Consider the following 26,535-nt stretch of genomic DNA (forward strand, 5'->3'; position numbering starts at 1 on the left):
TAAGGTTGACATTTGAAGACATTGACCATATGGTGTCGACCATATGTTGTTCGATGTTTTCAACCGTAGATCTTATAATATAGACCCTATGTATGTCTCCCAGATATGCAGCAAAGTCTAGACGACATAGGATATTTGCTTGGAAGTGTTTACATAGGTATTCTTATACCCCAAGTAGACTCCAAACAATTTTTCCTCAGGTAGATAGCAACTGTTGGAGGTGAGATGGGGAAGAAAGAGGTCATTGGGAACATATACTCTGGGAGTGTATTGAGTTGGCAGACTTTAAAAATTCCCTGCAGACTACTTTATCAGAAATACTGGGTAAGGAGAGTTCATTGTTTCAGGAGGAATTGAAGGTGGATTGTATTGTTACAACCCTCCAGTCAGGAGGGTTGCGGAATGTGTATTTAAAGGATTTGATCAAACAAAGTGAGCCATAGATCGAAAAAGCAGCATTGTGGGGAGAAATAATGGGCAGAATACAGGAGAAGGAAGTACAAGAAATAAGGGCAGAAAAAAAGATATATGCAGAAATTATGAAAGGAGGAGAAAAAAGGAGGAAAGGAAATTGGAAGTAAGAAAAAAATATTCTGTAAGAATAGGTATCAAGACAGAAAAAGGTATGAAATGTGGGACAGCATCATATCACCACAGGGTACTAAACCCAGAGGTAACAGTATTTATTTATATTAATAAAGGCTCTTTTTGTGACATTTTTTTTGAGGAGGCACAATGTATGGAGACATTTTTAGAGAAGTATGAAAGAGAAAAAGAATGATAATCTGTGGAACTTATTTGTAATACAGCCACTTAACAGGGAAGCAAAATCATATATACAGTTTCACACAGAAGTTGAAAGAGACATTTTAAGAAACTATTTATAAACTTTGTGTAGAGAAGTAATGGACGTTACAAAGATTTATGACAACTGAAGTTTATGGACTGGGGAAGGGAATGTGGAATGATATTGCAAATGCAAAATGAAAAAATAATACATGTGCCTACTATAATTAATGTGGAGGGGAACAGAGGTTTGTTGAAATATTGGGGGCAACCAAAGACGTTATTTTCTGTAGCAAAAATTACCATTTCATTATTAATTGTGATAAAAGAAAATCTTTTATTTCTGATAAAGTTGGTCATGAAGCAAAAAATGTGAATTGAAATGTATTAAATGTGAAAAATTAGGACATTCATGGATGGATTGTGATGGAAAAGAAAATAATACACATGAAAGGAATGACATTATAGCAAATGAGAATGTAAGAGAAGATAATATAGAAAAACTACTAAAGAAAAATGAGAAAGATATTACGATAGAAATAAAGGAAATAAAGGAAAATATAAAAGAAGAAGTAAGTAATTCAAGTAAAGAAGGAGAAGAAAAGCTGCTGCAAATTAAAAGCAAAAGAAATTCAATTGGAAAAAGAGTGGAAGATAGAAATCATAAATTTAAAAATATAGGAATAGGAGAAAAGAAATGAAAAAGGTGAAGAATAACAATATTTGTTATAGAGTAAGAATCTTATCTATAAATGTGAACAGTATCAAGAATGTAAGGAGAAGCTTAGGGGTATTAGACTGGTGTAGATAATTGGATATGGATATCATAATATTAATAGATATAAGAATTTTGACAGAAGAAGAAAGAATACAAGTTAACACACTATGGGAAGGAAAAGTAACACGGAATATAGGAGAAGAAAGATGTTCAGGAACAGCAATTCTAAGTAAAAAATATAGAAATTTTAGACTTCACATTAGTAATTCTGGGAAGAGTGTTAATAGTGAATATAAAATGGAAGAATCAAGTGTAGAGGATTGTGGCATTATATGTGCATGTTATACAAAAGCAAATAGAAATTGTGTTTAAGAAAATTCTTGATTATGTTAGTGTCAACATGCAAATTATATTAGTAGGAGAATTTAATTGTAACCTAAGACATAGGCAAAAAGAGGGATGAGATGTTAAAGTTATGTCAAAATAATAAAAAGTGGTAAAATGTATTTATGGTATTATAAGCAGTGGACTTATGAAAGAGGTAACTTGAAAACAGAAAATGACTATTTTATACTATCAGACAGTTTAAAAATATTTCATAAAGGTATACAAATTACAGTTTTTTCAGATCATGAAGCAACTTGGATAGGGGTTCAAGATAAAGGATATATTAAGATAGGTAAAGCAATTAAAAGATTAAATTAAGTAGAACTGAATGAAGATATAAGAAGAAGAATTTTCCAGTTATGGGTAGATCACATAGAAATGAGGAGTTTTTACAAAAACTGGATACGCTGGTGGATATCTTTAAAAGAAAAAGATAAAAAGATAAAAAAAGAGTTTTTGGAATGGCAAAGGACAAAAAGAAAACTAGATTGCAGTAAATATGAAGACATTATTAATCAAATTTTAGCAGTATAATAAATAATAAAGAAGAATGTATAGAAAAGCAAAAAATGTATGAATGAATCAATAAATTATTAGAAGGGTGTTATTTAAACAAAGATATTTTTAACAAGACAGAAAAGAAGAAAAAGCTCTTTGTTTAAATAAGATGGTAAAGGAAAATAATAGAATAACAAGAGGCTTAGGAGATGATGAAGGTAAGCTAGTAAAAACACAGAAAGAAATATTGCAAGTAACAAGGAATTATATTATGAACACATTTGTTAGAAATGAAAATAAAAGCATGCATAAAATGGAACTTAAAAATTAGGTAAAGAAGATAATAAGGAAATGGAAAAGAAGATCACTATATTAGAATTGAAAAAAAACATTGAAAACAGCAAACTTAAAAGCAATGATAGGAATAGATGGAATAGAATATTTGATGTACAAAAATTGGAATGAATAGCAAGAGAAATATTTAGTAGAGGATTTTAATGAATGGTTAGAAAAAGGTACACAAGATGAAAAAATATGTATGGGTGTAATTGAATTTATATAGAAAAAGGGAGATAAAACAGATATAAAGAACTGGAGACCTATAGTATTAAATAATGTCAATTATAAGATAACTGGAGACCTATAGTATTACATAATGTCAATTATAAGATGTTTATGAAACTATTACAAAATGAAATAGAAGGTAAAGTAAATCAGCTGTAGAACAAACAATTTTTGCAACAAAAGTGAAAGGAGGACATGATCTGTAAATAATAATAGAAACAGTAGAAGAGGCATTAAAAAGAAAAGTGGAATTGAAAGTCTTAATAGGAGACGTTATTAAAGTTTTTGATAAAATACAAATGTAATGTTGTGGGAGATTTTAGAAGAGTATGAGTTAAGTAAAAATAATGAATGTTTTAAGATCAGTATATAGTAAAAATAAAGTAAAATTGGTTGTTAATGGTTGGTTATGTGAGAAAATAGAAATAAAAAGTAGCATGAAACAAGGATGCCAGGTAAGTAGTACATTGTTTGCAGTAATAATGAATGCAATTGTAAGTGAAGTAAGTTTAACATTAAAGCATGCTAGATATTATACAACAGAAGGAATACAGATTCCAGGAAAAAAGTAAAGGATTAGGGTTTTCAGGTATAAAGAAGGTATTCACTTTAATAATGAAGAGACAGAAATGCTAGGATTAAAGTTTGATAATAAGCAACAGAAGATAATACAATGGGGAAATATGTTTAATAAAATAAGAAATATTTGCTTGTTGTGGTGAACATTTAAACTTATATACAGGAAAAAAGCTTATTTACTGAATCCAGTAATATTAGGAAAAATAGCTCATTTGTCAAGTGTTTTTTACACCAGTTGAATCTGAAATAGAATTATTGTCTATATGGTTTGCTTTTATATGGGGTTCGAGATTAAATGTAATCAAAGGAGGAATTTTTTATGTTTCTAAAAAATGAAGGAGGATTGGGTTTAATAAATCCAATTGTACATATAAGATCATTGAATTTATACGAAAAATGGCTTGCATGACAAAAAACAATAAAAACTGGTAGTAGAGATAATAAAAAAGGAAGGCTTACTATCAAATGACTGAAATGCATTTGTTTGACTTACACTTGTTTAAATGTATGGTTTCAAAGTTTTGTAAAGTAGTTTTTTTTTTTTTTTTTTTTTTGCAGAATCTACAATGTTGAAATGCTCTTCTTGTTCTACGTTCCGGACTGCAAATGGGTCTTCATGCTCAACTCCTAGAAATATCAAATGTTGAAAACTACTTTTACTGAGTTTGACATTTGGGAGGAAAAGTGTTTTACATTTCAACATTTTAGTTTGGCATTATGATCACTCGCATGAATGCATTTCAGCCATTTGATGGTAAATCTAAAAAAAAAAATATATAGAGATATTTGGGAAAAACTTGAACAGCTTAAAAGAAGTAAAGGTATGATGGAGACAGAAATGAGATTATATTGAGAAAAAATATTATAGAAGATTGGTACAAACAATATAGGAAAGAATAGAAAGGAATGGTATGAAAATATTATGGAGAAATTTTATTATATTTTTCCATGGAAGAATTTAGAACATAAAATGTGCATTTGGATATGATATAATAAATGCTCTTCTTGTTCTACATTCCGGACTGCAAATGGGTCTTCATGCTCAACTCCTAGAAATATCAAATGTTGAAAACTACTTTTACCGAGTTTGACATTTGGGAGGAAAAGTGTTTTACATTTCAACATTTTAGTTTGGCATTATGATCACTCGCATGAATGCATTTCAGCCATTTGATGGTAAATCTAAAAAAAAATATATAGAGACATTTGGGAAAAACTTGAACAGCTTAAAAGAAGTAAAGGTATGATGGAGAAAGAAATGAGATTATATCGAGAAAAAATATTATAGAAGATTGGTACAAACAATATAGGAAAGAATAGAAAGGAATGGTATGAAAATATTATGGAGAAATTTTATTATATTTTTCCATGGAAGGATTTAGAACATAAAATGTGCATTTGGGTATGATATAATATGGTTATTATGAAAATGTAAAACAAAAACTGGTGGATAAATGGATGAAAATGTATTTTGTATGATATGGATTATATGGAACGAGAGGTTAAATGAAATAAGATGTAATGGAAAATGGTCATTGTCAGAGATTTAAAAAATAAGATTTTGTTTATAGAAAAAACCACTGGGGAGATTAAAAATGTAAAAAATATAAAGTAAAATGTAAAACAATTATATATAATTGTAAATAATGTATACGAAATGTAAATAATGTATATTGGGAATTTTAAATAAAGAACCCTTACTGTTTTCAATAAGTGCAGTGGGATCTTTTACATCCACGTGAGCAACCACCAACTCAAGCAGGTGAAGCCTTGGTTTAACATCTCATCTGGAGGATGATGCACTCAGGAGTGCAGCACGCCGCCTATGCTGCACTGCATTGTTAACTATCAATCTAACTGATGAAAGAATAGACCACACAGCTTTCAGCAGCAAAGGTGACTCTGCCACTAATTGTGTGGTGAGCTTGTCATTTTACAGTGTGTGACCACAAAGAAGGTACATTCATTTATTTTAGTGACCTTTCTAGTTACACTACATATTAACCATAAAACTAAAAACCATAGGAAAACATTTCAGACTAGAAGAGCCAACAAAGTCCAAAGTATTTAACAGTAATAATTTTTTTAATGTTGCAAGTAAAAACTTTTGCCTAACTAATGGTGAGAGTAGTGAGACTAAATACTATTAATAACTTGATGAATGCTCAATTAGAAAACATGGTCACTGCTTTTAATAATAGGGGCTATGCTTCTGAAACTACTAGAAGTATTTGTAATGAGGTTAAAAATCAGCGTGATTCCACAGCAAAGCCCATATTTTTTAAAAAACAATCACATTGTAAGAGGTCACAAACACAACATAACACACTTAGATGCATGTTAATGTTCAATAACAATACCTCTCAAGTTAGACATATCATAAGAAAACATTGGCACATACTTCAGAATGTGCCTGAACTGAATACTGTACTTCAATCACAACCTCTGTCTGGTTACAGAAAATGCTTGAATTTGAAACAATTAGTATGTTATAAAGAGCAGCAACCTTATTTTCAGACCATGCAAAAAGGCACATTTAAATGTGGAAAATGTATGTGTTGTAGTTGGATTCACTTCATAACACTGAAAACTCAAAACACTGAAAATGAGAACACTTCATAATATAGAAGACCAAAACACTGAAAACTCAAAACACTGAAAACACATAATCATACATATACTGAGTTTAAACAACATAAATCATAATACTTTCCACCAAGGGTAGTGAAGTGCAATCTTGGAATTGATATATATAAGTAGCAGGGGGTGTGGGGTGTGCAGCCCCCCACATGGGGGTTGTAGGGGGACTTGCCCCCCTGCTTACACTTGGTGGAAAGTACTATGATTTATGTTGTTTAAACTCAGTATACGTATAATATGTGTTTTCAGTGTTTAGAGTTTCAGTGTTTTGAGTTTTCAAGATTTTGAAGTTTCAGTGTTTTGGTTTCAGTGTTTTGAGTTTCAGTGTTTTGAGCTTTCAGTGTTATGAAGTGAATCCGTTGTAGTTATATTAATACAGATAAGACTTTTTTACATCCAGTAGATGGTTCTGTGGCTACACTGAAAGCATTTGGTAACTGTAATACAAAGAATTTAGTTTATCTGGCAAAATCTGTGTCATGCAATACTTACTCTTTTGGCAAAACAAATCAGAAATTGAAATAGTGTATCAGGAAGGATGTATCTGAGATAACTAGGTCTGTTTTAACCAACGCCCTTTATAAAGATATTTTAGACAATATGTATAATCATACATTTAAATTTTGTATACTAAGTGTTTTGCACCATAACCTGTGGGGAGGGGACATTGTTCACACTACTGAAATGTCTGAATACTACTGATTATTGCAATTGAGAGCCCATGCCCCCCCCCCCGGACTTAATGGCTATGTCTCCCTTAAACCTCTACTGAAGGAACTACACAAACGAATATAGCTATAAAATATTTTGATTGAATATTTATGCACTCTATAAATTTATGTAATTTTAAGTTGTAATAAGTGATCTTTTACTTTTTTATCAGTATTTTATCACTATTTTGTTATTATTTTATCATGCTTTTGAATCCTATGATTTTTAACAGATGAATAAGTTATCATGTGATTTTGAAGTATTTAACTGCTGCTACTATTGAGTGAGATTTGTTTGCCTGAAGAAGCCTGGTTAGGCAAAGGTTTTTACTTGCAACATTAAAAATTACAGCTGTTAAATGATTTGGACTTTGTTGGCTCTTCCAGTCTGATGTGTTTTCCTGTGGTTATTGGTTTTATGATTTTATTGTTTTTGGGGAAATACCAGAGGATTTACCAAGTTCGATTCTCAGCTAGAGCGTCTTCTGTGTGGAGACATATGTGAATGGGCGTACCTTCGTTGAAGGTTGTGCATCAGGGCCGGCAACTCGGCACGTAAAAAAATCAACTGCCAATCATTAGCGGACCGGAGGTCCGCTGTGGCAACCCCTAACTGGGAAAAGCCGAAAGACACACACACACACACACACACACACACACACACACACACACACACACACACACACACACACACACACACCAGAGGATTTACCAGTTTGATGACTGCTGTTTTTACAACAGTACATATTAATGGGAGTTTCAGTCAATGTAAATCTTTTTAAACATATGATTTCATATTTTCAACATGTCATATATGACACCATAAGCTAATGGACTATGGTACTGATAAGGCATACATTATACAGGACAGCAAACATTTTTCTTTCTTTGGCAGAACTTCAATTTTTATACCATATTATTTGACGATGCAAGCCTGTATGATAAGCATGCTGAAAATTTCCAATGAAAATGTTGTATACTGCTGATCTTGTAAGCTTGGCATTATTTGAAGAATGCAATACAGCTTGAACAGTCTTTAAAAAAATGGCCTCCAGTCTTACAATATAAACAAATCACTATATCAAAATGATAGGTATCATCTTTTCTTGCCCAAATAAAGATGTTTTTCAACCTCAAACAGATATTTTCTTTCACTGTACAATGTCACATATTGAGAAAGACATGAAAATATTTTGCACTTTTATTCACACGGTATTGCCAAAAGTAATATACAGAAAATCTAGAGAGACAATATTGAAAAATGACAAACACTATGATCCTGCATTTAATGCGTTTAATGTTGCTATGTATCTTCATTTTGACTTCTTTGGGGCGTTTTATAGTCATGACAGTGGTTAGTTGTCTTAAAATGTCTGTAGATTTTAACAACAGAAGGTCACAAAATGCAATGATGAATATATAGAGAAACTAAGAAATGTTACAAATGTGCCAATTCAGAAAAGATTGAACACAAGCTCATAAATGACAGTTTTTAAATATTTTGATCCTAAATTCCCAAAAGAGAAGTTTCATTAGTGAAACCATGAACAGAATACTTGCTGCTTTAAGAGCCAGGAAATTTTTTTCACTTAAAGGCCATTTGGTATTATCTGTATGCTGTCATTATCTAAATAAAACTTCAGAGTAGTCTGCATTATAGATCACAGTGGATAGGGAGGGGCAGTAAAATAATATGGAATAAAACTAGAATAAGACATTGAAACCTGTTAATGTCACAAATCCACACGTGATATAGAAATTTGATGCCAGACATTGTTGAACAATATTCTTAGTGAAACTTTATGACTGGGATAGTGATGTTTAAAATGTCCTATTTTCATCCCTCTTTTTATTATAAGCTAAAATAAGCTTTTGTATCACATTCTGGGCTGCATCTTAGTACTTTGTTCACCTAGTAAAATCATAAAAAGGATATGTTGAACATTTTATGGGAAGTTATTAATCTGATAGCCAGCAAAGTTCCTCAGGGCCTGCTCCTGGCATTGTTTGCTGTTTGCATGCTGCCGCTTTGGGATGTCATTTGTGGTAGAGGTATCAGTGTTACACAATGTATCCGGCTTTAACTCTCATTCTCTCAGACAACTATGGAGGAGTTTGTTTCTGTCAGTTAAAGCTTGGTTCTGTCTTCCAGATGATGGCCCAACCTGGCAAGGACATAACTGAAGCCTCTGTATATGACTCTCCCTTGAATGTCCCATTTTCCCATTTTTTAAGGGAGAATTGTTTGAAATTTACATCTTCCATGTGATTTCAGGTTATGATTCTTGCTGACAGACTATTGCTTAATAGCCAGGTTCAGTTTTCATCAGGCATCTTATTTCCATCAAAAAAAAGGTCACCAAGGCCAAGCATCTTGTTCTGTCTATAGATCTTGTAACAGCACACCTGGTACCCTGTTGTGTGGTTTAGCCTCTAAGATTGTCATGTGACAGTCTACTAATATCTGTAGGATTCATTTCAGGACTTAATGTAGATTCTGGCACCCTGATTTTGAGTAGTGGGAGCAGGCTAGGGGTGGGGGGGGGTAGGAGTGAGCAGCCATTGCTGATTCATCCATCCTGGGGTTAGGGAGGAAGTTGTAGCTTTTTACAAGGATAACACATGGTTCATAGGTTCATAGGTTCATACTAGGCTATCTGCCCTAGGGCATTTATAAGCCTAGCCAGAGTGTGTTTGGCTTTCGCCACCCATTTTAAATTAATTTTGCTATGCCTTTTTTTGAGGTTAGTATACTGTGCCTCTATCTAACAGTGACACAGAAGTGATAGCCGGGGTAAACCTACGATCTCCCATCCACTCATCAAGATTCCTCTTGAAGAGAGTCAATGTGGGACTCTGCCTAACCTGTACTGGGATTTTATTCCAGAGTGAAGAGAGCCTCTGGGTTATGAATCTGTCCCTCCAGCATGTCCTATTTATTTCAGTGCTGAGGTTCAAGTCTCTCGAGCGTGTAGCTCGATGGGATTTGGATTTTCTGAGGTGCAGCATGTCCATTAAGTCCGGGTTGGACATGGCTTTATACGTCAGACACAGATCGCCTCTGAGCAGGCGGTATGCCACTGAGTAGAGCTGGAGTTTCTTTAACCGGGCAGCATATGGCATCTGTTTGAGCCCTTTGATCCTCTTGGTGAGGTACTTTTGGGGTCTTTCCAGTTGCTGCAGGTGTCTGGTAAGGTACATCCCAAAAGGGGCATTGTACTCAATTATGGGCCTGATGAGGGATGAGTAAAGAGGCACGATGACCTCCCCTGATCTAGATGTGAATCCCTTCATGATTAGGTGGGCTATATAAAATGTTTTTCTAACCACTTTCTCACCCAACCCTGGAATGCCTGCCTGCGATGTCACTGGTACAAACTGAATGACTGAATGTCAGTAGTGCAGCCATCATACAAGCTCCTTGGAAGGTGCAAAAGAAAAAAGACATAGAAAAAGAGACTTCATGTATGCTATCCTTTGTTTACACGAGTATATTCCTGTGGAATTAATCACCTTCCCTGATACAGACATGAGAAAAACAAGAAAGTCACACCACCAAAGGTAGCCTATTCAATATAGAAAGCAGGCAAAGGAACAAGTCTGCCATCAAAGCTGATATAAGTTAAAATGAAACAAAACTTTATTAAAATAATTCAAACTCTGGCTTGGAATGAACCTGGATAAGTGCTTTCAGTATAAACCTTTTTCAAATCCTTGATAGCCAGGCATAAAACACCCATTTAAGAACATCAGAGAGCCAATTGCAACTGAACTAGTAACTTCCAATCAAGTACTTCAAATTATACACACCCACTAGGGGAGTTTGTTATCTCATCTCCTTCCTTTTAAACCTTTTCCTTTTAGTATAGGCTTTAAAGGGACTACAACATTTAGTCCTGGTGGTTGATCAGCTTGCAAGTTCATAATCCATTTGGCTTCTTCAATTTCAGTTTGATTAAATAAGTCACCTCTTCGTGGTGTTTCATAAACTCGAAACCAAGCCATAAATTTAAAGGAATGTTTTTTATTTGCATGTAAGTGACTATATAGTGCATTTGTTTCCACTTCATTTTTAATATCTGATTGATGTCGAAGAATACATTCTTTGAACATCCTATTAGTTTTGCCTATGTAGTAGGCTGAACGTAAGGGAGATGGCTAGAAAGGTGCTTGGTATGACATCTGGACAGAGGAAGGATGACAAGGGGACCTGGTGGTGGAATGAGGAAGTACAGGAGAGTATACAGAGAAAAAGGTTGGCAAAGAAGAAAAGGGATTGTCAGAGAGATGAAGAAAGTTGACAGGATTATAAGGAGATGAGGTGCATGGCAAAGAGATAGGTGGAAAAGGCTAAGGATAAGGCATATGAAGAGTTGTATGAAAGGTTGGACACTAAGGACAGAAAAAAGAACCTGTACCAATTGGCTAGACAGAGGGACTGAGCTAGGAAAGATGTGCAGCAGGTAAAGGTGATAAAGGATAATGAGGGAAACATACTCACTAGCGAGGAAAGTGTGTTGAGGAGCTGGAAAGAGTACTTTGAGGGGTTGATGAATGAAGAGAATGAGAGGGAGAGAAGGTTGGATGATGTGGGGATAGTGAATCATGAAGTAAAATGGATTAGCAAGGAGGAAGTAAGGATAGCTATGAAGAGGATGAAGAATGGCAAAGCTGTTGGTCCAGATGACATACCTGTGGAAGCATGGAGGTGTTTAGGTGAAATGGTAGTGGAGTTTTTAACCAGATTGTTTAATGAAATCTTGGAAAGTGAGAGGACGCCTGAGGAATGGAGAATAGTGTTTTGGTACCTATTTTTAAGAATAAGGGTGATGTGCAGAGCTGTAGTACCTACAGAGGGATTAAATTGGTCAGTCACAGCATGAAGTTATGGGAAAGAGTAGTGGAAGCTAGGTTAAGAAGGGACGTGATGATTAGTGATCAGCAGTATGGTTTCATGCCGGGAAAGAGCACTACAGATGTGATGTTTGCTCTGAGAGTGTTGATGGAGAAATACAGAGAAGGTCAGAAGGAGTTGCATTGTGTTTTTTTAGACTTAGAGAAAGCATATGACAGGGTGCCTAGAGAGGAGTTGTGGTATTGTATGAGGAACTCAGGAGTGCCAGAGAAGTATGTAAGAGTGGTACAGGATATGTACAAGGGTAGTGTGACATTGGTGAGGTCTGTAGTGGGAGTGATGGATGCGTTTAAGGTGGAGGTGGGGGTTATATCAAGGATCAGTTCTGAGCCCTTTCTTATTTGCAATGGTGATGGACAGGTTGACAGACGAGATCAGACAGGTGTCCCCGTGGACTATGATGTTTGCAGATGACATTGTGATCTGTAGTGAGATTAGGGAACAGGTGGAGGAGACCCTGGAGAGATGGAGATATGCTCTAGAGAGAAGAGGAATAAAGGTCAGCAGGACTAAGACAGAATATATGTGTGTGAATGAGAGGAAGGATAGAGGAATGGTGAGGATGCAAGGAGTATAGTTGGCAAAGGTGGATGAGTTTAAATACTTGGGATCAATAGTTCAGAGTAACTGTGAGTGTGGAAGAGAGGTAAAGAAGAGAGCACAGGCAGGATGGAGTGGGTGGAGAAGAGTGTCAGGAGTGATTTGTGACAGACGAGTACCAGTAAGAGTGAAAGGGAAGGTCTACAAGAGGGTAGTGAGACCAGCTATGTTATATGGGTTGGAGACAGTGGCATTGAAAAAAAGGCAGGGGTTTGAGCTAGATGTGGCAGAGTTAAAGATGTTAAGATTTGCACTGGGTGTGACGAGGGTGGACAGGATTAGGAATAAGTATATTAGAGGGTCAGCTCAGGTTGGAAGGTTTGGAGACAAAGCCAGAGAGGCAAGATTATGTTGGTTTGGACATGTGCTGAGGAGGGATGCTGAGTATATTGGGAACAAAACGCTAAGGAGGAAGCTACCAGGTAACAGGAAAAGAGGAAGGCCTAAGATAAGGTTTATGGATGTGGTGAGAGAGGACATGCAGGTGGTTGGTGTGACAGAGCCAGATGCAGAGGATAGAAAGAAATGGAAACAGATGACCCACTGTGGCGACCTCTAACAGGAGCAGCCAAAAAAAGATGATGATGAGTAGGCTGAACATAGGTTCATAGGTAGGTACTAGGCTATCTGCCTGAGGGCATTTATAAACCTAGCCAGAGTGTTGGCTTTCACCGCCCCATTGATTAATTAACTGATCATCTGTCAAGCAGAGTCAATGAAGTGATCCCAGGGTTGTATTTTCTGTTACCCATCCACTCATCAAGGTTTCTCTTGAAGAGTGTTAGTGAGGGGCTCTGCCTGATGTAATCTGGAATTTTGTTCCAAAGCATGGGGAGTCTCTGTGACAGGAATCTATCCCTCCAGCATTTTCTATTTATTGCTGTGGCGAGGTTTAGCTCACTAGAGAGCGTGGCTCACAGTGACTTGGATTTCTTTAGGAGGAGCATGTCCATCAATTCTGAGTTGGACATGGCTTTGTAAGTCAGGCAGAGATCACCTCTGAGTAAGCGATATGCCACTGAGTACAGCTGGAGTTTTTTCAGTCGGGCTGCATAGGACATATTTCTCAGGCCAGTAATCCTCTTGGTGAGGTACTTTTGTGGTCTTTCCAGCTGTTGGAAGTGTCTTGTGTCTTGTGAGGTACATCTCAAATGGGCATTCTACTCTATGATGGGTCTAATGAGTGACGAGTAGAGGGGCACTATAACCTCTTTATTTCTAGATGCGAACCCCTTAGTAATTAGATGGGTCACATAGAAGGATTTCCTAACTACTTTGGCAATATGTTTGACAAAGGAGAGATTACTATCTACCTGGGTCCCCAGATCTCTTATTACCTCTTTTGTATTAAGGGGGCTGCCCCTATGTGGTAAATCGTGGGTGTTTTTTTTCCCCAAATGGGATGACTATGCATTTTTTGGCATTTAGCTTGAGGCCATGACTTTGACACCAGGTGTCCATCTCAGTAAGGCCCTTTTGGAGGATGTCCACGCCAGCCAGAGAGTCAATTATGGTTGGCAGTTTGCAGTCATTGGTGAACTTGGTTAGCCATAGTCCTCCTGTGTTTGTCTGTACTTTAAGTTTAGGCTGGTGAGTTTTTCTGTAATACCCGAGTGGGGAATGGTGTTGAAAGCCTTGGTGAGGTCAAGGTAGGCTGTGTGAACCATCTTTACCTCATCTATGGCCTTGGTGACTGTCTTGAAGAAGTCAACCAGGTTTAGTAGGCATGATCTGCCTTAACAAAGCCGAACTGGGTTGGGTCAAGTGTTTGGAGGGTCTCAATATCTTTGTTAATGAGTTCCATGATGATGCACTCCATAACCTTGCAGACCAGGCTAGTCAGGCTTATGGGGCAATAGTTACCAGGGTCAGTTGTGGCCCCTCCTTTGTGGAGAGGAATAACTGTTACTGTGCACCATTCTATGGGCACATAGCCTGTGGAGAGGCTGAGGTTGAACAGAGTGTTTAGGTGGGGGGTTAGTTCATTCTGTAGTTCATGCAAGATGCAGCCTGGGACACCATCTGGTCCCATTGATGCTGTGTTTTTGGCTTTTGAAAGGGCTGTTTTCACCTGTGCGTCTGTGATTTTGGGACACTACACTTTTCCGGTATTGTTGTGGGCCCTTTTGGAGGTGAGAGGGGGTGAAGTTTGCACCGAATCTATCTGCCAGGATGTTGGCAATATCAGTAGGTTCAGTATATTTTGTGCTATTTTGCACTAGTTCAGTGCATATCTGTGAGTTGCCACTTAGATTCTTAACATAGCTAAAGAAGGCTTTGTGGTTATCTTTTGAATCCTTGGCTATTTTTCTTTCGAAGTTAGCCTTGGATGATTTCATGAGGGACCTTAGTTTCTTACTGATACTGATCAAGGATGTGTTTCCTTCTTGGGATTTGCTTTTTTACTGAACTAGTTTCCTCCTTCTATTGTATACCCTGTTTATTGTAGGGGTCCACCAAACTGGTTTCCTTCTCTTAGAGGAGTGAGTCTTGGTTTTGCTAGGGATGGCACTATCCATGCATCCTTGTAGGTGCTCATAGAGTGCATTTGTAAAGGTTTCTGCATCTTGGGCAGCATTATCCTTTAGCGTGGGGGCTGTGAAACTTACCACCTTTGTCTTAAGTAAGGTGAAGTTTGCTTTAGAAAAGTTTTTTACTGTAGTTTCCTTAGTTGGGGGTGGTAGTGGGGTGAGGACATCCAGAGTGATTAGTTTATGGTCTGATCTAACCAGTGACGGGTTGACCTCTGGTGTGGAACACCTGTCGCCCATGTTGGTGATGACCAGGTCCAATATGTTTTCACCTCTGGTAGGGGAGTTTACCAGCTGATCCAGGGCATTTGAGTTGATGAATTCCAGGAAGCACTGGGCCTGGGAATTTGTACTCGAGTCGTTTTCCCAGTGAATGGTAGGGTAATTGAAATCGCTCAATATCAGGGTGTTCGGCAGGACCTTCATGTTTTCCAGTGTCTCCAGAAAGGTGGAGTGTTGGTCCTGGGTCATGGAGGGTGATCTGTAGCAGGCCACAATTTGCATTGCAGATTTGCCCGATGTTAGTTGCACATGGATGATCTCAGAGGTATCATGCTGCGCCACTAACAAGGAGGTGTAGGTATCCTCGATGAATATGGATACACCCCATCTTTTTGCGTTTTGGTCCGTGTTCTGTGGCCAAAACATGTGGTATGAGTTGTAGCCCGGTAGTGCTGGGGTGCTCTCTGGAGCCTTGAACCAGGTTTCAGTTACTGCATAGATGTCGACATTTTCCATACTGAGGAGTGCTTTGAGCGCGTGCATTTTGAGATTTAAACTCCTGGCGTTGAGAAGCATAACCCTCAGTTTTTTGTCAATTGTGCTGTTTACGGAGGTGGGTTTGACAATTGAGCCTTGCCTAAAAAAGGCACTATGGGGGCAGCAAAAGCCTTGGCCGGTATTCAAAAGCTTAGGGGTGACAGGTGCAAGCCATCTCTAGCAAAAAAACGCGGCTTGTCGAGCATGTCATCCCAGGCTGACAGACACTGGATCCCCTTTGAATGCCACCAGAAGATTAGCCAATTGTTGAAATTGATCATTTTTTCTTTATACTGAGGTATCATTCTTGGTGAGGGTAGGATGCTACTCAGGGTCAGGGTCATACCAGCCCGGGCTGCATGATCAGAGAGCCCTTCCATGTCTCTTTTCATGTAGTCCAGGGAGGTACGTCTCAGGTCATTCACACCAACATGAACAATGACAAAGTCATATTTGTACTTGTTCTGGAGTGACCTGAGTGCTTGTGTTATGTGGTGGATTCTTGCTCCCGACAGGCAGCTAACAGTAACCTTCTGCTTGCCCAGCCTAGTGAGTGGGACGTCAGTGTGCCTGACTATAGAGTCACCTATTACTAGTGTGTTAGGTATGTTATTTCGCCTTAAGGGCTGTGATTGTGTGGCACACTGATTTTGTTTTATGTGTTGTCTGGTTTGTGACGGGAGGTGCAGGTTGTTTGGGTGTCTGTTTTGGAGGTCTCTGATGCTTTTGCAGGTTTTTATTTAGAGCCACCGAGTACGATTTTGTGTATTTATGTGTATTATTTGTCAGTGCTGTTTTAGTAGGTCTGTGTGCGGCTGGAGGTGTGGTGCAAGTGTTAACCTTCTCCTCTTGACTGTCTGTTCCAGTCTTGGGTGGAGAAAGCTTAGCTTCCAGTTTGACTGTATAATTGCATCTCTCCCATATGTTAGTGTTTTGTTGTAGGAGGAGAGGGTTGTCTGTGTACATGAGACAGTTGTAACATTGTATCAGCATACCTAGATTCACCAGCTGGACTGGAGAGTGCACCTGAAGTTGCCCTTTGGTCATGCCTGAATAATAGGGTGAGTTGCTTGGTTGGTGAGGAGTGAATAAAGAGCCTTGCCCTGTTGGGCAATCAGTGTCAGGGTATATTACTGCTTGCTATTAGGTCTGAGTAAGTGCTGGGCTGTAAGATGCTTTTTGAGTGCTTAGGTTGAGAGTTAGACTAGTTTCAATGGAAAAATTGAAGAGAATACTTAGTAGAGCCGGGAATAATTTAACCGTAGCTAACTAGCACTGCCGGTATGCAAAACCGTGCAAACAAGGTTTTTATAGTAGGGAAATTAAAGAGATAGAAATTAGCCCAAAATGGCCAATAAACTACTAACTTCTGGGCTGGAGCCACTCCTCCAGGGACAGATAGGTTGCTCAAAGCTCCCCTCTCTCACAGGTGAACAGAGAAAATTCCTTCTAGCCAAGTAAGGTATGGGCAACTCAGAAACTAGTATCACATCCCTGAATTCAGCACTAGCCTGAAAACTGGACTATACTAGCTTAGAAAGGCAGGAAACAAGGAATTTTTTTTTTTTTTTTTTTTTTTTTTTTTTAAAGATAAGGCAAAAACAGTAACAAATACACTTAAAACAGCTTTAAATGACTACAAACAATCAGAAAAGAATATCACACTTTAGTGTGTGGCCTACAACAGTTAAACAAATTATTTAAACAAAAAAAAAACTTTTTAAAAGTGCAGGCAGTCAAATAAGTACAATATGTGAAAAAAACAAGCTTTTAAATCACAATAAACACTGGAAAATCTATTTAGGTGGAAAACAGTTAAGTACAGCAAGAAAATACAGAAAACTGATATTTAATCACTCCAAAGTCTCTCTTCTAAGCTAGAAGGCTTATATCAGTTTAAGGCTTTCTAGTGCTATCCAGTAGGTTAGTTACAGGAAAGATGAGAAACAAGCACAGATGTGGTCTTTTAAACCAGAAAGTTGAAAGAGATGGACAAACTGTCCAAATGGTCAATAAACTACAATTTCTGGGCCAAGAACCTCTCCTCTCGTGGTAGACAGGCTACCTAGTGCTTACCACTCCCACTGAGAAGCTAGAAGCTTTCTTCCAACACAGAAAGGATTGTAGGGCTCAGAAGCTTACCAACAGTCCTGAGTATAGCAGCTCTGTATCTGGACTAGGCTAGTTACAGGAAAGGTGGAAAATAAGCACAAGTACAGCTTTTAAACCAGAACATTGAAAGAGATGGAAAAAAACTGCCCAAATGGCCAATAGCTACAATTTCTGGGCCAGGAACTACTCCTCTTGTGGTAGATAGGCTACTTAATGTTTACCACTCCCACTGATAAGCTAGAAGGCTTCCCTCCAACACAGAAAGGCTTGGGAGGCTCAGAAGGTTACTAACAATCCTGGATATAGCAACTCTGTAACCAGACCAGGCTAGTTATAGGAAAGGCAGGAAACAGGCACAAGTGTGGCTTTCAATCCAGAAAGTTGTAAGAGATGGAAAAGAACTGCTCAAACAGCCAATAGCTACAATTTCTGGGCCAGGGACCACTGCTCTTGTGGTAGATAGGCTACCTGATGCTTACCACTCCCACTGATAAGCTAGAAGGCTTCCCTCCATCACGGAAAGGCTTGGGGGGCTCAGAAGCTAACAAAGAGTCCTGGATACAGCAAATCTGTACCTGGACTAGACTAGTAACAGGAAAGGCAGGAAACAAGCTCAAACACAGACATTTAAATCAGATGGTTGAAAGAGATGGAAAAGCTTCCCAAACGGCCAATAAACAATAATTTCTGGGCCAAAAAGCACTCCTCCTGTGGTAGACAGGTTACCTAGTGCTTACCACTTCCACTGATAAGCTAGAAGGCTTCTCTCCAACACGGAAAAGCTTGGTTGGCTCAGAAGCTTACCAACAGTCCTGGATACAGCAAATTTGTACCTGGACTACACTAGTTATAGGAAAGGCAGGGCAATTTCAAAGCCACCAACATTAACACCAAAACAAGAACAGGGAGGGTTGGTGGTGAACTAACTGTAGAGAGACAGCCACAACTTCAGTTGAGTTAATATTCGGCCAAAGCTCTGATATTAAGCAAAGATAACTCAAAATGTACCACTTATATAAGGCAAGACAGAATGTCAGTGATGAGCTGAACTTACCCCCATTGCTATCAATGGCTACACAGAAATTCTAAAACGTATTCTATAGAGAGACAGGCACAACTTCTGTTTAGTTAATATTCAGTGAAAAACACAAATAAATAAATTAAATACAGTACTATATGCAAAAGAGCAGATAAAAGTGTACTTAAATTCACTTATACATCCAGCTGTTTTCAGGTAGATGTTAGCCGGCCAAAGCTCCGTTATTAAGCAGAGATAATTCAAAATGTACCACTTATATAAAGCAAGATAGAATGTCAGTGATGAGCTGAAACTACCCCCACTGCTATCAATGGCTACACAGAAATTCTAAAAAGTACTCCATAGAGAGACAGCCACAACTTCAGTTGAGTTAATATTCAGTGAAAAACACAAATAAATAAATTAAATAGAATACTATATGCAAAAGAGCAGATAAAAGTGTCCTTAAATTCATTTATACATCCAGCTGATTTCAGGTAGATATTAGCTGACCAAAGCTCTGATATTAAGCAGAGATAACTCAAAATGTACCACTTATATAAGGCAAGACATAATGTCAGTGATGAGCTGAAACTACCCCCCGCTGCTATCAATGGCTACACAGAAATTCTAAAAAGTACTTTGTAGAGAGAGAGCCACAACTTCAGTTGAGTTAATATTCAGTGAAAAACACAAATAAATAAATTAAATACAGTACTATATGCAAAAGAGCAGATAAAAGTGTACTTAAATTTCCTTAAATGTCCAGCTGATTTTAGGTAGATGTTAGCCAGTCAAAGCTCTGATATTAAACAGAGATACCTCAAAATGTACCACTTATATAAGGCAAGACGGAATGTCAGTGATGAGCTGAAACTACCCCCATTGCTATCAATGGGTACACAGAAATTCTAAAAAGTACTCTGTAGAGAGACAGCCACAACTTCATTTGAGATAATATTCAGTGAAAAACACAAATAAATAAATTAAATACAATACTATATGCAAAAGAGCAGATAAATTCACTTATACATCCAGCTGATTTCAGGTAGATTTTAGCCAGCCAAAGTTCTGATATTAAGCAGAGATAACTCAAAATGCACCACTTATATAAGGCAAGACAGAATGTCAGTGATGAGCTGAAACTACCCCCACTGCTGTCAATGGCTACACAGAAATTCTAAAAAGTACTCTGTAGAGAGACAACCACAACTTCAGTTGAGTTAATATTCAGTGAAAAACACAAATAAATAAATTAAATACAGTACTATATGCAAAAGAGCAGATAAAAGTGTACTTAAATTCACTTATACGTCCAGCTGATTTCAGGCAGATTTTAGCCGGCCAAAGCTCTGATATTAGATGTACATGTTGCTATGTAGATAATATTTTTACTTGTTCACTTTACATAACCATAATAAGAGAAAATCTTCCCTATAGTAGGATGCATAAAGGTATTAGTGGTGTTGATTAAGGGAAATGCCTTGCAAAATCCACATCTAAAGGTGCCTGTTCTTCTACGCTGCTGGGTATTCATGCTCATTCCATCATTTGCATTGGCTTCATTATTATAACATAACAGTCTTTTGAGATGATTTTTGTTTTTAAATGAAAAGCAGGGATTGTCTCTAACTATTTCTCTGATTTTACTGTTTGAGGTTGAAATTGACCAATATTTCCTGATAATTTGACAAATAGCAGAGTTATCAGTGTTATATGTAAGTAAACACCTCAAATTGTTTTTCCCACTGGCTAAGGAATTCTGTGTATCTTTGCTAACTTGCGCTGAATAATAAGGCTGTCCTTTCTGAGATCGTATAGTCATTACTTCGCCAGGATTGATTTCTATGTTTCTCCTGTTATAGCTTCTTTTCACGAAATTATCAATAAGCTTTTTTTGTTCATCTAGAAAATCCTCGTCTTTGGTACATAGCTTAGATATTCTAGTAACTTGGTTGTTAACTATATTTTGAAAAATATGCCTGGGGTGCATACTAGATTTATGTAGTATATGGTTACGCCACATAGACTTCCTGAATAATGTTGTATCAATCCTCTTTTTTTCATCCAAAAATAGTTTTACATCTAAAAATTCAATTTTCTTGTCCAATGTTTTTATATCAAATTTCAGAAACGTTGTGGTTCTTGTTAAATAGACTTCAAATTCTTTCAGTGTGGACTCATCACCTTCCCATATTAAAAACACATCATAATAATCAATGAGAGCTTGACAACACTGGTTTAGTAGTGGATTGTACTGTGATGGGCTCTGCCATGAAGGGTACTTTGGTGGACAGTTTGCCTCCTACACAGAGTCTTCAAGAGCCTTTATCCTCCAGAGAGAATTTGGGGGCAAGACCTAATCAGCAATACTGTATTGTCCAGAGTTTTCCAGTGTTGCTGGTGCTAGTCAGACTGAAAGCCTTCCAGTCGAGGGAGAGGATAGACAGTCAGAGCAGGAAGAGGAGGAAGACAGAAGTCTGTTTGGGAGAAGTATTATGTTGAAATGTATGTTTGGAACTGGAGGGGAGGATATAAACAATGCAACAAGGCTTAGGAAGCCAAGTGTATTTTTTCCTGCCCTGCATCCTGTTGTAGATACCTTCATTAGGACTTGTGAAGGTGAGATAGCGAAAGTTGTTCATAAGCAGAAAAGGAGGGACTTTTATAATTTGACCAAGGATGAATATAAAGCTCTTGAAGAAATTAAGAGTAGGGCAACATTATCACCAGTGGATAAAGGGGGTGTGGTTGTGATCACGGCGAGTACCAAATATGAAGAGAAGATGAGATGTATGCTTAATTATCCAGATACCTACATGGAAGTAAAAATGTGTGAAGTTAAAAAGATCATTATAAATGTGAATGACAGAACTGAGGAGTTCTTTGAGTCACAGCTGATTATGGAGAAGACATATAATTTTGTGAAGACAATGGATTCTGTTATACCCATGATCAAAGTATTACTGAAGGTGCATAAAAATAGAATGGATCCACCATTGAGGCTGATAGTCTCTGGTAGGGGCTGGGTGACTGAGTGTATGTCAGTATGGGTTGAGAGGCATCTGAAACCTGCATTGGAGTTGGCACCAGTGGTATTAAAAGACACCCCTCCATTTTCTGACTTCTTTATACTCACATATGTCTGATCAGCAGCCGCTTGGGCATTCGATCTTGGTTATGCTTGATGTTAATAGTTCATTTACTGTTATACCCAACAATGTGGGGATTAAAGCAGCTAGTGACTTTTTGACCGGGAAGAATGTATGTGGTCCTGATGAGACTGCATGGAAATGCAGTTTTCTTGAGCTTATTCTGCATAAAAATGTGTTTATGTTTGGTATGAAGTATTATTTGCAGAAATGGGGTGCAGCCATGGGGATGGCATATGCCAACTTGGTGCTGATGCAGTGGGAGGAGTGCTGTATCCTTGATCCCCATAATACCTGGAGAAATTTCATCTATTTCTACAAGAGGTTTGTTGATGACCTCTTTATTGTTTGGAAGGAGTCAGAAGAACAGCTGGCAGATTTTGTGGCTCATTTACAGCAGAGCACTAGTTATTTGACCTTTTCTGTCAACTATTCCACCACATAAATAGCTTTCCTTGATGTGGAGTTATTTATGGATGCACGAGGGTTTCTGCAGACCAGGACTTATAGAAAAGATTGCTAAAAGAACACCTACTTGGAGAGGGGTAGTATGCACCCCCAACATGTTTTTAACAATGTTATGAAAGGACAAATTATGCATGCCTCCAGACTGTGCACCCAATATGATGTGTATGATAGAGAGACTGAGTTTCTGATGTCATGCGTTGAAGAAAGAGGTTACTCACAGGGAGCCATAAGGATGGCAAACAGGGAACATCATGTGTGGAGGCAGACCTCTACAAGATTTTGGTTTGGTGGTGGTGGAGTTGGGAGTCCTACTCCTGAATTAGCCTCTCGGACTAGAGGGCATATAGATATTGTGAATAATAGAGGGTGCCCAAGGTTGACTATTGGTTACAATAGTGATATGAACAAAATTAACAGAATTATACATGAGAACTGGAAGATTCTACAGTCAGATGATGGCATTAAGGAGGTTGTAGGTTTGGCTCCTGTCTTTGCGTTCAGGAATGCACCTAATCTAAAGAGACTGCTCTGTAAAGACTCTATGGGATGTACTTCTGGGCAGTATGATTTGGAAATACAATGAATAGAAACATTCCGTGTGGACATTGTAAAGGCTGTGTCTTTATAGACAGGTCTAATACATTTCAATATCCTGTTACTGGACGTGTGTATTGTCTGAAAGGTTTTGCCAACTGTGCTACCAGGAACCTGGTTTATTTAGAGTAGTGCCCAGAATTGTAATTCATTTTATGTTGGCAAAACAAATAGAATGTTGAAGGAGAGGGTCCTATAACATTGCAGAGATATAAGGACTGGTGGTGAGCCTAATGCTCTGGCACAGCATGTTAAGAAGAATTTGGGACATACTTTTAAATTTATGGTCCTGCAGTTATGTGCTCTAACCAGGAGAGGGGGTGATACTTCCCTCCAAACAGAACAGGTTGAAGTATGCTGGATTGCAGATCTGCATGCAAATAGAGTGCCTGGGCTTAATAGCATTTTACCATGGAAGCCTGTTCTTAGAGGGCATAGACCCTGGAAATTGAATCGATTGATCCTTCTAGAGGATGTGTGGTGTATTGCATTTTTATTGGTTGAATGTGATTTTTAAATAGGTTTGTGTTTTTTTATGTTTTGTACTTGGATTTAAAAAAGAGTTGGATTACTCAAAAGTGTTTATCCTGGTTATTAAAGATTTTATTTATACTCTGCCATGGTGGATCCTTTGGGTTTTGTTGCTGCTGTAATTGTTGTTTGCCAATTTGGTACTTCTGTTCAGCTACTTCAGGGTTTGTTTGTTTGTAAATATTAAAATTAATAAATAATACACTAGATTGTGTAAGAGGCATACATTTTGTTTTACAAATATAGTTTTGTAGCTTAAGTCATTTTTATCATTCTGACCCTAAACATTTTTGTCCCCAAACTTATATAATTTCTCTTTAACAGACGTCACTGTGAACCTCAGAGCTGCCATTTCATACTCTTAATATTAGTGCAATAAAACACCTGCATTTCATAAATTTTTATTTATGTCAATATTTCTATTAAACAGGGCTAGAGGCATTGTGTGGTATAATACCACATAATGTCATAGTTATGTGTTTGCTTTTTATTATTACTAACTGAAACAGAAATCACTAACTCACTCACTCACTCACTCACTCACTCACTCACTCACTCACTCACTCACTCACTCAGTTTCCATTCACTTCTCCTAGTCAGTGTCATGGTGAGAGAAAACTAAGCAGGGCACTAACCAAACCTCCCTTTTCTCAGCCAAAACATGTCCATGCAGATTTTACTTACACCTACTATTTTCCAGCTATGAAGGCCTTTGACAACCACAGTGATTTTTGTTAAAGTGGTGGACTACAACCCTCCAAATTTTGAGTCATTGCCTCATTACAGAACAGCATTCCACTAGGTTAAGAAGTTCCTGAACTTATTACTGCCATGTCTTTACAATTTCCTCATTAATGTTCAATACTTCTATTGCTTAGTACAGCATGAGTTTGGTGCTGTCTGTCTGTCCTGAGGCTTTGAAAGGGTTTACAGAACATGTCTAAGTCCATCTGATGGTCTTTCTCTGTGTTTTCCCGCACTACTGTCAAGCCCTTTCTTTCACTTTTGCAAAGGCTGCCACTGTACCCTCATTGGCCTACTGGTACCTTTCAAGTGAATCAAGAGAAACCTCCATGGATATTCTCAATAGTCCACCTCCGTTAGTGTAACAGCATGCCTGATCACTGGCATTTACTAGTGGTTTACAGGATTACCAAGCAAGAAACACTAACTACCTGCTGCCACAGATCCTTACTGCCAGTCCAGTGACTGAAGTCATAAACATGGTTTATTCAGACTCATTCAGGCTCAGTATTCCTTTTCTCACTTTGGAATACAGTTTAGTCTCAGAGATAAAAGTTAAACTCATATCAGACAGTAGCCTATCCCAGACATCCTCTCAGATATTAATTGGAGGATAATCTGCTTGAATTTCACCAACTTGCAGCCAATCATACTTGTAATTGGCAATGGCTTTTTAAAATGTGACCCATGCACACCCTGGCATGGGGGCTCTGTACCGCATACCAGAGTATAAATATACTGCCTCTGTGCAGACTTGTAGAAACTATATTTAGAGCCACAATCTGTGTATGTGAGCATCTCATAGTCAAATGCATAGACAAACAGTCATCTGTGAGCAAATGAGCTATAAGCAGTTGGATCTTGAGAAAGTAAAAAATAACCTTGCATCTTCAATGTCTGTCTGAATGGTGTTTTATCTAAGAAATCTAGCTCATGGCCTGGTGTGATTAGGTAGGTAACATCTCTGCTCCTCTCTTCACTCAGATGTCTGGTGCATAGAGCTTTAGATCTAATAACATGATCACAAGGTCAGTCACTGAACTTTGACTCAAGCTGCATGGTTGCAAATACCTGAATACATGTTAAGACATGGTATTTGCTATAAACAATGTTTTATTTTCACATAAGTCAATTAGTACCTAATAACTTTGATTCAGGAAGCTGTTCCTCTCAGTTAACCTTCTCCCAGACATATCCTTCATACTCCTTGTCTTTGGGTGACCAGCAACTGCCACCAATATATGACAGATGACTAATGCAGGGATGGGGGAGTTGAGTTCCACCATTACTAACCAAAATGCCACCTGAGTATGTGAGGAACAGGGGCTACAGTTCTGAGATCAGGTCCACTACCACAAATAAGTCCTGGTCAGCAGAAGAATGGTGTCAAATAACTTGTTCCTGATAGGTTAAATTAAAGATAAAAGTGCACAGATCTGTTTCAACAATCAAGTCACCCAATGCAACCTGGTCCAAGAATATAATGAGAATATGCACTGCTGTTCTGGGTATGGGCTTCCACCATCCATGCCCAAATTAGTACTGCACAGTAATCCCTTTCATATCTGAGACTATAGTCTTGCACCCCAGAATAATTTCTTACCACTGTCTTTGTGAACCACAATGTTTCCAGTGCCATTTACCCATAATAACTGCTTTAGAAACAAACTATTATTTTCACATATACACAGACAATTCCTGGAGAAGGCTGGCAGAACACTAATTTCCAAACAGGTTTTGTCCTGACACAGCTGTACTACCACGGCTGTTTATAGGGATAGAGACCCACATACATATCAGTTATCTGCCACTCTTGATTTAGCCAAATATAAACTATAAACTCAGTTCCTGGGACTCAATAACACCTACATTAAGTGTACACTAAGTGTATACCATTCTGAATGAACAGACAACACAGGCATAACTCACACCTTCTTCCTAATAATTTTAGTTTTCTTACTGATTTTCTTGCAGTTTAAATAATGAAAGGGAATTATAAAGGTTACCACAAAGCATAGACTACATGTACACTTAATGTAATCTTTCTGAGTGAGTAGAAAGCACAAAAAATGTGGTAGGGATGTTCTTGAATACATATCATGTACACTTAGTGTAGGCTTTATTAAATCCGGCCCAGTGTCTTTCACTGGTATTAAGCTAATGTGATATAGCTAAATGGAGACAGAAGCCACAGTTTACCAACTTACAGTGTGCAATACTATTTTAGCA

Source organism: Protopterus annectens, chromosome 12.part0, assembly GCF_019279795.1.
Source record: "Protopterus annectens isolate FY-2018-M chromosome 12.part0, PAN1.0, whole genome shotgun sequence".
Taxonomy (NCBI): Eukaryota; Metazoa; Chordata; order Ceratodontiformes; family Protopteridae; genus Protopterus; species Protopterus annectens.